Genomic DNA, 13,497 nt, shown 5'->3' with positions numbered 1-13,497 from the left:
TTAATTAAAGTTGTCAATTTTGTTCCATCAGGCCTACATCGTTGGAACATTAAAATAACATACTGGCCATATGTTCGTATAAATAATGTTGACAACATTTCAGACTTACATTGGCTACACTCCATGTTGTGATCAGCTGCTTTTACTAGCTTATTAAAGGACACTGATTTACTGTCTGGCAAAGTTAAATATATACATTTTTCTGAGTCTACACTAGTAGTACTTGATACCCTACAGTTCTCGCAGTCATGCTGCCATTGATAAGAAAGGCCAAACAGATGATCTACATCTACACCTTCATCTTGCAATACATCAAGCATATACATTAAAAACTCCTGACAATCTTGCTGAATATTTTGAGAGAATTGTGTTTGACCTGAACATCTGTCTAACAGATTTCGAATTTCAGACACACTTTCTATTTTTGTTCTATCAGTGCTACATTTCTCTAACACAGAATTCAACAAACTGCAAAATCTCTGATCCGAATTGACCACAATCTCTTGTTTTAAAGTTTCTAGAGAAAACAAAACATTAACCACTACATTAGCATAGCAGTTGACACCAGAACTGTTTTCAAATTGAAAACCAACAACATCTTCAATAAAATCCTTTTCCTTTCTGCTTATAATTTCTGGTTCATCGACTTTTCGTATTTTTGCTACAACCTCCTTACTATTGGTCACATTTCTTCGTTTCCGGCCTACCACACGTTTCTCAAACAAAGGATATTGAGGCAAATGTGGCGCATACTCTCTTCTTAACCTATTGTATTCCTTAACACAATCTAGATCCGCACAAATGTTTGTGACATCACACTCAATCAAGTACAATCCCGATAAAGTTCTGACTCGTGACAATGCCACATATGCCATACCCTCCTTGAACACAGAACTGCCAATATTCACCAATGCACTGTCTACACTTAAACCTTGCGATTTATGGATTATCACTGCATATGCCAAGCAAACAGGAAACTGCTTACGGCGAACATATAAGTCTTTCACAAGCAAAAACCTAGCAGAGCAACAACCAATTAGCTGTACTTCCTCAATGCCATCAAATTTAATTTTTAAAAATTCAATTCCATCCCTATTTCTGTATTTCACAAAATCAACAACATTACCCATTGATCCATTTACCAGACCTCTTTCAACATGTAAATTCCTTCTTAAAATTATACGGCAATTTAAGCACACATTCAGAGTCTTTTCAAAACCTGCAGTTTTAGATATACCCTTCTCTAATGAATCCAATTTTGATTTCAAATTCTCAGACAAAATATTTGTTGATCCCATATGCTCTACTCTGTCAATAGCTTCCAGTTTCACAATCTCTTGGTTTTCTAAATACAACATTTTGTTGTTGAAGATGGCACATTCTGCAAGAGTTGGCATCAAACATATTCCAGATTTCTTCTCAGTAATTTTCTGAAAAATATTCTCAGGCACAACGTCTTGTTCTGGATACAAATTTGACAGTAATCGTGCATGTAAAGCTTCTTTCCCATGCTCGGTCACTTTTCCGATTCTAACATCTTGTAGAATATTCTTGTAATCTTCATCCTTCGCCTGACGCATATTTTCATGCAGTTCAGCATAATTGAAGTTTACCCATATATTAACGTTGCCAATGCTCCCTAGGCACTTCCTGGTATCTTCATGCGTGAGCATTTTGAACACAGGTTGTCCTTTCACTGGTGTCAGCTGCAGAAGATCACCGAAAACAATGATGTGTTTGCCACCGAATAACACATCATACTCTGTTTTGAGAACTTCTTGCATTCTCAAATGCACAAAGGCAAGCATGACATTGGAAACCATGCTTACTTTGTCAATGATAAGAAGTTTCATTTTCTTCAAGACTCTTGAAACTTCACAACAAGCATCTCCAGATAACTTGTGGTATTGTAATTTGTTATCATGCTCCACTGGCAGCATCAGTAGACGATGCAAAGTAATACCTTTAATGTTATGTGCTGCCAGTCCAGTTGGAGCGGTGACAACACAAGACAGCGATGACTCAGTCCTTTTCTGCAAATAACATGAAATTGCTTTAATGAGGAAACTTTTTCCAGTTCCCGCTTCTCCACTCACGTACAGTCGGACAGGTTTCAATGACGTACATGAGCACTCTTTCTTCTCATGACTTAATCCATGATCAATTTGGTTGGTAACTTCGTCATATATTTTCCTCTGCTCAACGTTGAGTTTTCTTTCCAAGTCTTCTAAGTTAACCGCATCCTCCTGAGCATGTGCCATGGCTCTTTCCACTTCAATCATGGCAGTGGCAGCTTCATTTTCGATAACTGGTCCTCCTAGTGGATCTTGACTCAATGAAACAGAACTCTGACTGTCCTGAGAACTGTCTCTAGCAATCTCGGCTGCAATCGTTGCTTCCTGCTCGATTTCCGCATTCAACATTTCTAGATATTTGAGAAAAACAGGACATTCTATGGTCTCCTTGGCGGCATTGAAAGAGTCTTCGTAACAGAGGAAATCTCCAAGCAGTTCCTCTTCTGCACGCCAAGGCTTGAAAAGTTGAAAAAGAGCTAAATAGAAAAACTCTTTTTTTTCAGGAGATTCGCCACTCAATTTTCGATGGTTTACCAAGTGGCATTTTCTTTGCTTGACGAGACATCCCTCACTTCCAATTACAGCATACACTCCTTTATCAATATCTTCTTTGATGTTCCTCTTGAATATGTAATTTTGTAGAACCTCATACAGACAAACATTCTCGAGTTGACTGCTTCTATTTGGATAATATGTATCCAACATGTTGGTCTTCAAAATATCGGTACTGTTTGGCTCCTTTTCCGCCAAATACTCAATTTCCCGCAAAGGTTTCAGAACTCGATTACGCGTTGCAGCAAGACCAAGACTCGCCCAAACGATACTCCTGGATTTGGCATAGAGACTTGCTGAAGACAACCGGTCAGAACATTCGTAAGCTCCGATTTCTCGATGTGACAACATCTTCAGACTGAAACTGTACAACTTCCTACTGAGGCTCTTTTCATGGGAAATGTCCTCCCACATATCCTTCAATTCTGTCTTTTCTTTTTTGGTGATGTAAGATGTCACATACCGAGCCACAGCCATACAGTTATCAGCCACGAACTGTATATCCATGTTAGCATTCCACATGAACAAAATCACTGGGTTGTAGTCGTTGATATACTTGGACTCTTCGTTCCTTTTCAAATTGTATGTGTTTTTAGGTGATTTCTTCATCTCATTATGTCGCAGCGAAGACATCAAACTGTTCACTCTTCCTTTAGAAATCACCGGTCGTGGAAAGGCGAAACGACATTTGGTGTAGAACTTGTCCTTGTTTCTGAATTTACAACGACAGTACTTTCCACAACGATGGCTTTGGAAGCGTAGAACTTGTTTCTTAGGCTTTTGTCCTCCTTTGCGTTTGGAACAGCACATGTAGAATACTGTTCTATGAAACTCATCACTAAGTCTTCTGGATCCGTTCCAAATTTAGGTGCATCCTTGATCCACAGCAGCATATGTATATGAGGAGCACCTCTTGCTTGGTACTCCTTTCTCCAGAAGAAATCCAACACCTCTCCAAGAGGTGGATTTTTCTTGTTCATGATGAAAGACATCATAGCTTCAAATCTATGATTGAAGTACCTGCATACATTCACTGGATCCAAAGAGCACAGTTCTCCGGGTGTCTTGAATTCGATATTTTCAATGTTTCCATTTGCCTCTCGTAGAAATTCAAGTAAGTCTTCCCAGCCATACTCGGCACAGCTGAGAGTGAGGAACCATGTGGGAGTTCCTAAGTTCCTCAGCATACATTTTAAATCACCATGACGACGGTACCAGAACTCATTAGTACCACGCTGACACGCCATGAGATTAATCAAGTGAGAATCCAAAATACTGTCTTGCACATTGACTTTATCCATAAAGTCACTTGCCGAGATGTTTTGCATCTGTACACCACTTTTCAAGATGTGGTTCACTGCATATGACAGTCCAGACAGATCGCTTTCAAACAGGAGATGAAACAAATAGGGAATGCATTGTCGAAACCTAGGATCTTCTGCGTACAATCGTAAAGTCCGGGATTCAGAAGCAGGAATTTGATGAGTTCGCTCATCATATCTTCCTCCTTGACCTGTTGGAAATAGCTGTGGGAAACACCGAGCTTCCAAACTTTCCTCCCAAACACTAATGGGACTCCCTTTGGCTTGTTTCATTTGAAACAACTCAATAGCATTCCCCATGACTTCCTTGGAATGCAAAGGATGAACACTATAATGTTCATATATTTCTTCACTTTTAGAGGGTTCTACTTTCTCAATTTGACCAGCACACAAATCGCTATCCTCTTCTTCACTTACTTCCTCTTCTGTAACATATACATTCTTATAGTACTTATTGTTTTTTTTCAAATACAATGTTGCCTTTTTGACTTTCCTAACATCCACTAAATCTTGCCATATTTTCTTACTCTTTGTCGGAACCCCATTAACTAAGATAACCAGCGGTTCCTCTTCCACTTTTTCTACTCCAATTGTATTAATGTTTTTCTTCAAATCTAGAGGCAAATAAACAACTTTTCCCTTTAATCCTCTCTGTAAATCTGATGGAGGCAATTTCCCTGTCTTTGGCTCCATTCTTACAATAGCCTGAAAGGGATGGATACTTTGAATCAAAATAGACTCATAAGTATTTAAATCCTTCAATTCAGAAGGAATATCAACCAATTCCAGATTATTATGAACCGCTCTAGCAGGCATCCAGTTTTGATTTAATTTGTTACAACAATAAGTACACACACGTTGATCCAATCCCAAATCAAAACAATTTTCTACCATCAAGTATTTTGCAAAATCCTTCCATTCACTATTATTTTGCCTTTCACTTTTCGCATATAAATCCACTAACTTAGTCTGAATCTTATAATAAGTGCGTCGACAACACACACAAGTGAAATTAGGCCTCTCACTTGATTTCACCTGAAACGTGGCAATTTCCTTCTGAAAATTATCTGTACTGGAAACCTGTACACTATCTTCCACATTACCCTCTTCTTCTGGGTCAATTTCAACATTCTCCTCTTTACTTGCAAAGTAACAAAACTCAATTTCTTCACAAATATTCTTCACATCTATTTCAGAACCATGCAAAAGAGCAGGGCATAATTGCTTAAGCAAAATTGCTGGACTCTTAGCATAATACAACATTCTAACTAATTTCCTCACTTTATTATGATGCACTGCTAGCATCCTGAAATGATGAAAAACACTCTGGCATACTCTCCTGGAAAGAAAAGCCAGTGAATGACCATGCAAACCTGTCACTTCTCTGACTCTGCAAGGATCTAATTCTTGCAACAACATCATTTTCTGCTTCAAACTTTTCTTATTAAATGTCCGTACAAAATCACAAAGCAAATTGATGGAATCCTGTCGCACACTGCAAATACTACTACACTTCCAGGTGTACACAGGTCCCTTAGGACGTCTTCCTAAAACCTCATTACCTAACACCTCTTCTACCTCTGTTGTCACAAGTTTTTCTTTTTCAACTGGACAACCATCTTTCACCTCATAAGCTCGACCACTGGTGTCAACTGCATGCACCAAATCATTATCCTGGAAATAACTCTCCTCATTAAAAAATGCCTCACAACTTGAACTATGCTTCCAATCTCCTGAAAAAACTTCACAAAAATTACTACGATTAACTGTTCTCTTCCATCTACTATTTCTTTTGAAATCATAAATTGCCTTGTTTAGCTTCCTAATTCTATTGATTATCAAAATAAATAACTTTCGCTTAATTTCAAATGCCTGATCAATAACTTTCTCAATTTTTTTTTTCTCTTATAAAAAACCACTTTCTGCTGACCTTTCTTAATATTTTTTAACAAATTGCCAATTATCCTGTTGCGGAACATTCGTCTACGAATGTCCCTAAACTGATTTTTCCTTCTACTACCATGCACAGAGTTATCTCCTGCTCTAGCAGTAACATTTTTGATTGGCCTTCCCTTTCCGTTTAAATTGCTTCTCTTTTTCTGGACTAAAACATTTTCTGTAGTACTACTTTTTTTTCTACAAATGTTTCTTATGAATGATTTCTTTATCTTACCCGGACCTTTCTTGGTGACTTGACAAGTTTTTATTGTAGAGGTCGGCTGCAACAATTTTTTAAGCTGCTGTCTTTGATGTTTGGTAGCCTTTCGCCTTCTGTCCCTCGAAGGCATTCTTTAATTTTGAAATGATCTGCAGTTGAATCTGTGGTAAAATATAATAAAAAATGTTATTAACCACTATTAGCAAACAGTAAATCAATAACAGTCATCAAAAATTTAACACACTACTTGTCATTTTTAGTGCATTGGCAAATTTAGTATTCACAATAGTAGCAAAGAAATTGAATGCTTCTACATTTGACCTGTGCTGTTTTATATGTGAATCTGAACTAATTTTATGAGCATATTTGACTATTTTATTAAAGACACTACACACAACCTATTTTTGAACTTTTGTTTAATTTTAAATGAAACGGTTTACATTTTTATTTTTCATTTTTCATTTCCAGTAACTTTTAAAAATAAATGTTTATAGTTCCATAGGCTCAAGCAGGTCAGCTTCCCACCCTATGTCATACAATTCTGACAAATCGGCATCCTCATCATGTTCTTCATCATCCTCAGGATTTAAATCATCCAAGGGATCTACTTCCACTGACGTTTCAATGACAAGTTCAATGATAAGATCGAGATCAACTGATTGCTCATTATCACTCATGGTTGATGTTGTCGTTATCTTTAAAGAAAGAGAACAACAATAAGATGTTGCAGAGTAAGAGATAAATCTCAGAGACTATAATATTAAAATTGTTTAACAAGAGTAACATTTTGCAATTATTATTTAGCCATGTCCAGCGATGCTGAGGAGGTGAGGCCTACGTCCAAGTTTTTAGTGCACAGGACTCATCTCTTCTTAACCTTCGATAAGCCTCACCGACTCTTTTTACCCTGCTCATACTTAAATGTAAAGTGGCAGATTTATGTTAACTGGCGCATCCCCGCTGCTCTGCCACCCATGATGTGCCGCATTTACAATGTGGAGCACCATTGAGCAAAAACAGCACAGATGCGTCACGCATCTGTGCCGCAAAAGCAGCACATTGCAGGAATCACGTCGTAAGCGCAACATGTCTACTGCAATGCACAGGAGGAAGCCACACATTGCATGGTGCATCACTCCTTATGCCTGTTTCAAACAGGCATAAGGATTTAATTCAGCAATGCTATAAAGCTGACTCAGTGAAATCTTCTAAATTTCACTGTGTTAGTTTTACAGGGCTTTCATGCAAATGAATGCCCACCCTGCAACAAAACACCTATATGAAACCTGACGCAGGTTTCATGTGGCACAGGACTTTACAGCATGACACATCTGCCTAGATGCATCAAGTTGTAAATATGTCGCCACATAGCAAATCTTTTGCACCGCCGCTGCGTCACAAAAGTGACGCACAGCGGCGCAAAAGAGGCACACACCTATCATAAATCTGTCCCTAACATTTTAAATGATTGATTCAGGATGACGATAAGGTGTGGCCTATCTAGAGGTTTGTTTGAGGTGAGGCCTATTCAGGGTTGCAGATGAAATTTAGGCTTGTTGAAGAATACAGAGGAGATAATACATGTGCAGGCCTACCAATGAAGTGAGTCATGTCCACTTCACTCTTGAACAAAGGCCAAACCTCTTCTGTGTCCGTGGACAGGCCTAAAGCTCATCTGCACAATGTCATTTGTAAAGTTAGGAAACACAGGTGATGTAATTGAAAAACGTGGAGTTTCTTTTCCTCATTTCACAATCACATCACCTGTGTTTCCTTTGCTTAGGTATCTCATAGTGCAGATGGAGTCTAGCATATCAAAGAGTACACAGAAGTTGAGCAGTGTATACAACAATTTTGACATTTACAGAAGATTCAGCTTCTTATCTTGTTGGAGATGAAGTGAGGCCTGTCTTGCAACATGGTGCATCTTTTGCATCACTGCTGCATCGGTTTCATGTGGCACGGGACTTTACAGCATGACACATCTGCCTAGATGCATCAAGTTGTAAATATGTCGCCACGTAGCAAATCTTTTGCACTGCCGCTGCGTCACAAAAGTGACGCACAGCGGCGCAAAAGAGGCACACACCTATCATAAATCTGTCCCTAACATTTTAAATGATTGATTCAGGATGACGATAAGGTGTGGCCTATCCAGAGGTTTGTTTGAGGTGAGGCCTACTCAGGGTTGCAGATGAAATTTAGGCTTGTTGAAGAATACAGAGGAGATAATACATGTGCAGGCCTACCAATGAAGTGAGTCATGTCCACTTCACTATTGAACAAAGGCCAGACCTCTTCTGTGTCCGTGGACAGGCCTAAAGCTCATCTGCACAATGTCATTCGCAAAGTTAGGAAACACAGGTGATGTAATTGAAAAATGTGGAGTTTCTTTTCCTCATTTCACAATCACATCACCTGTGTTTCCTTTGCTTAGGTATCTCATAGTGCAGATGGAGTCTAGCATATCAAAGAGTACACAGAAGTTGAGCAGTGTATACAACAATTTTGACATTTACAGAAGATTCAGCTTCTTATCTTGTTGGAGATGAAGTGAGGCCTGTCTTGCAACATGGTGCATCTTTTGCATCACTGCTGCATCGGTTTCATGTGGCACGTGACTTTACAGCATGACACATCTGCCTAGATGCATCAAGTTGTAAATATGTCGCCACATAGCAAATCTTTTGCACCGCCGCTGCGTCACAAAAGTGACGCACAGCGGCGCAAAAGAGGCACACACCTATCATAAATCTGTCCCTAACATTTTAAATGATTGATTCAGGATGACGATAAGGTGTGGCCTATCCAGAGGTTTGTTTGAGGTGAGGCCTACTCAGGGTTGCAGATGAAATTTAGGCTTGTTGAAGAATACAGAGGAGATAATACATGTGCAGGCCTACCAATGAAGTGAGTCATGTCCACTTCACTCTTGAACAAAGGCCAGACCTCTTCTGTGTCCGTGGACAGGCCTAAAGCTCATCTGCACAATGTCATTCGCAAAGTTAGGAAACACAGGTGATGTAATTGAAAAATGTGGAGTTTCTTTTCCTCATTTCACAATCACATCACCTGTGTTTCCTTTGCTTAGGTATCTCATAGTGCAGATGGAGTCTAGCATATCAAAGAGTACACAGAAGTTGAGCAGTGTATACAACAATTTTGACATTTACAGAAGATTCAGCTTCTTGTCTTGTTGGAGATGAAGTGAGGCCTGTCTTGCAACATGGTGCATCTTTTGCATCACTGCTGCATCGGTTTCATGTGGCACGGGACTTTACAGCATGACACATCTGCCTAGATGCATCAAGTTGTAAATATGTCGCCACATAGCAAATCTTTTGCACCGCCGCTGCGTCACAAAAGTGACGCACAGTGGTGCAAAAGATTCATACACCTATCATAAATCTGCCCCTAACATTTTAAATGATTGATTCAAGATGACGATAAGGTGTGGCCTATCCAGAGGTTTGTTTGAGGTGAGGCCTACTCAGGGTTGCAGATGAAATTTAGGCTTATTGAAGAGTACAGAGGAGATAATACATGTGCAGGCCTACCAAAGACTACGCAGAAGGTGAGCACTTTATGGAACATGGCTATGTAAGTCAATTATTTAAATCTAAATTTGCCAAGCACACATGGGGGTGTATTTACAAGGACCTTGCACCACGGGGAAAGGTCTTAAATTAAAATGGGAAAAATAACATCAGAGAGACTCAAATGCCATATAAATATGCCCCAAGCAACCTATGAAACTCTAGCACTACATATCAAGAAACCTAATTGATTTCAAAAATCGTTTTTAAACACATCATCTAAATCAATTATATACCTACATTCAAGGGGAAATGACTTAAAATGGCCTAAGACACATGAAAGCGTTTTTTTAAGGCCCTTGCACCATTTTTGGGTCACTTTTAACATGGCTATGTTAGTCAAAGAATTAAAATCTAAATTTGCCAAGCACAGATGGGGGCATATTTACAAGGACCTTGCACCACGGGGAAAGGTCTTATATTAAAATGGGAAAAATAACATCAGAGAGACTCAAATGCCTTATAAATATGCCCCAAGCAACCTATGAAACTCTAGCACTACATATCAAGAAACCTAATTGATTTCAAAAATCGTTTTTAAACACATCATCTAAATCAATTATATACCTACATTCAAGGGGAAATGACTTAAAATGGCCTAAGACACATGAAAGCGTTTTTTTAAGGCCCTTGCACCATTTTTGGGTCACTTTTAACATGGCTATGTTAGTCAAAGAATTAAAATCTAAATTTGCCAAGCACACATGGGGGCGTATTTACAAGGACCTTGCACCACAAGGAAATGTCTTAAAATAAAATGGGAAAAACTACATCAAAGGAACTCAAAAGCCTTGAAAATATGCCCCAAGCAACCTATGAAACTCTAGCAGTACATATCAAGAAACCTAATTGATTTCAAAAAACGTTTTTAAACACATCTTGTAAAACAATTATATTCATACATTCATGGGGAAGTGAGTTAAAATACCCTAAGACACATGAAAGCATTTTTGTAAGACCCTTGCACTATTTTTGCGTCACTTTTAACATGGCTATGTAACACAAAGAAACAAAATCTATTTGTAAAACACTTGACACAAAGCAACATTTTAAATAACCAACTTTCTTCATAATTTTCTCCCTAAAGCATACTATTCTCTATCTAAATTAAATGAATTGGGCTGGAGGCAAGATGGCTGCTGTGAGAGAGGCTGTGTAAGCAGCTCGCTCCTTGGTTCCTGGCGTCCGGAAGAGAAAGAGGAGAAGACTTTGGCTTTTTGCTATTATAATCCATGCGGGAGTCGACCGCGTGATGATTCAATGTATACGCTGTTTCTTTTTACCAAATATGATTATATTTTAGACACGCTGGACAATTTCATTTACCTGACCGTTTGAATACGGGTCACTCGACCGGATCTGGTCTGGCCGCCTGTGGGTGTGGCTGGACTCCGCTTGTTTCTGCTCCGCATTGGGCCGCTGAGAGCGTGAGGTACGGAGGTGGTGCACGGAGGTGCACGGAGGTGCACGGAGTGGCTGGCCACTTTGGATCAGGAGCCGAAGAAGGTGATTCGAAATATACATCAACGGAGCGGAGTTAACGGTGCTACAGTGTTTTCACTGTGGCTATAATTGGATATAATCTACTTTCGTGACGGACTTCACGAATGTTGCTGAATCTTTTCAAGTTCAATCGGCGAGCCCCGCTGTGGCGTGCTACACTCTGCTTGCTTTTGTCGCAGAGTAGCGTCTTTCCTGGCAGAGGAGGCTCTCGGAGGAAGAAGAAACGCCGCCTCCACTCTCCATCAGTACTCGTAGAAACAAGCGAAACGGTGCTGTAGGCGACTTGAGAGGAGTGGAACCGGATAACGAGGAGAACGAGATGGAGGAGGAAGCTCTATCGACCTCTGGTAAAGCTGCCACAAAACAGGGTAAGAATCCTCATAAAGTGGCTGTATTGAAAGCCACTGAAGTTCCAAGTATGAAGAGCACAACATTACAAACATTACCAGAGTTGTTTGGGAAACATGCAGCTAAGAAAAAAACAACTGACAATGATAGCCAAAATACTGATCTGGCTATTAATCAACTGCCTAATCAACCGTCTAAAAGTGCTGATAACCAGAATAATCAGAATAATCCTATAGCTCTTGAGGTAACTGAACATCTGAGGAGGGGCATTGTGGGAGATGTAGTTTCAGATGGGACTATAATCAATCGAGCGTCTTCTCTTCCCTCACTATTATTACCATCAATGATTGCTTTACAGAGTGGGGCAAAAACTATTTTACAGCCGCACAATCAAGAGCTTCTTGAAAATTTCTACTCTCTGTCTGAACTCTCGTCTGATGAAGTAATCGGTTTAAATAAAGACTGGGCAGATTGTAGCCGCGAGAGTATGTCTTCTGATGGCGAGACTAGTATGAGCCCTGACAGTGCTAATGTGGCCACTATTGTTAAGAAGAAGCTGAGGAAGAAAAGATCTTTGCGAGCGGCGAGTAAAGAGACCGTTCCTAATTCATCTATAATTGGAGGAAACCCCTCATCTCTCTCCCAAGTACCTACCGCTACTACTGCTACTCCTGGATCCAACCATAACTCTGTAACTGACTTCGCTTCGCCACAAGAAAATAATGAAGAGATTACCTTGAAAACAATATTTGACACCATGATGAGTCACCGGGCCGAAAGCAAGGCTGAAAACCAACGTACACAGATGACCTGTGCAAAAGTCAAAAATGCAGTGCGTCGTGCGATTAGGTTATGTTCAGAGACCGCTGACAGGGTCACTGAGGCAGAAGCTAGGATATCTGTTTTGGAGGAAGAATCCATAGCCCAAAGACAAGAAGTGGTTGACTTAAAAGCTCAAAAGGGGGATTTATCTGATAAGCTATCAAGTTTGGAGAATCAGGCCCGTAGAAGTAACCTGCGCTTTCTGGGGGTCCCTGAAAATAAAGAAGGGTCTGACCCGAGGCGGTTCGTCATTAATCTATTAAATGACGCTTTTCCTGAGCTAACAGAATGGGACTGGTCACGGGAAATACAGCGTGCACATAGATTTCCCTTTACAGTGAGGAAACCGCGTCAAGGCCAAGAAAACTATCCCAGGGCCATTTTGGTGTCTTTCAATAACTTTCTTGCTCGTGAAGCTATCTATTTAAATGTAAGACCTGATAAGAAAGCGGATGGATTGGGGTGCAGTTTTTTGTGCGACCAGATTATTGTCAGGCCACGGTGACTCAACGGTGGCAGTTAAGGCAATTGATTCCTGATTTCCAAAAGAAAGATGTGTCAGTGTTTCTGCAAGGTCCAGCTAAATTGAAGACTATACATAAAGGCCAAGTAAAGTACGTTATATCTACTATCAAAGCCAAGGAATATTTGGATTCTTTATGAACAAATTATATTAGTGGAAGAACACTTCTCTTCTCTTTTTGAAAGAACTAATGTGTAGTTTGAGAATACTAGGTTGAAAGTTTAGAATCGTATGGTTTAATAGGTGTTTAATTATGTAGGACTACTTTTCTTTTCCATCTTTTTCTTTCTTTTTTTTTTTTTTCTTCTCTCTTCTCTTCTTTCTTTTTCTCTCCGTCAGGATGCTTTGGGCCGGGGACACGGCATCCATACGTTTCAGGAACTGACTGTTCCTGTGCCTCCTACTGTGGGGAGGGTGGGGGGAGGGGCTCTGGGAGAAGGGGTGGGGGTGGGTAAGGGTAAGGGTTGGTGGTGGGGGTGTAAGGCAGAGGTGTTCAATACAAGGACCGGCCGAACCCCGGGCTGCTGCCGAGCCACACCGAGACGCACCCACGGACCCTTCAGCTGCCACTCCTGCAACTTCACCTGCAACCGGACCC

The sequence above is a fragment of the Lissotriton helveticus genome, chromosome 2_1 (assembly GCF_964261635.1).
Source record: "Lissotriton helveticus chromosome 2_1, aLisHel1.1, whole genome shotgun sequence".
Classification (NCBI taxonomy): domain Eukaryota; kingdom Metazoa; phylum Chordata; class Amphibia; order Caudata; family Salamandridae; genus Lissotriton; species Lissotriton helveticus.
Note: the sequence above shows the minus strand (reverse complement) of the source record.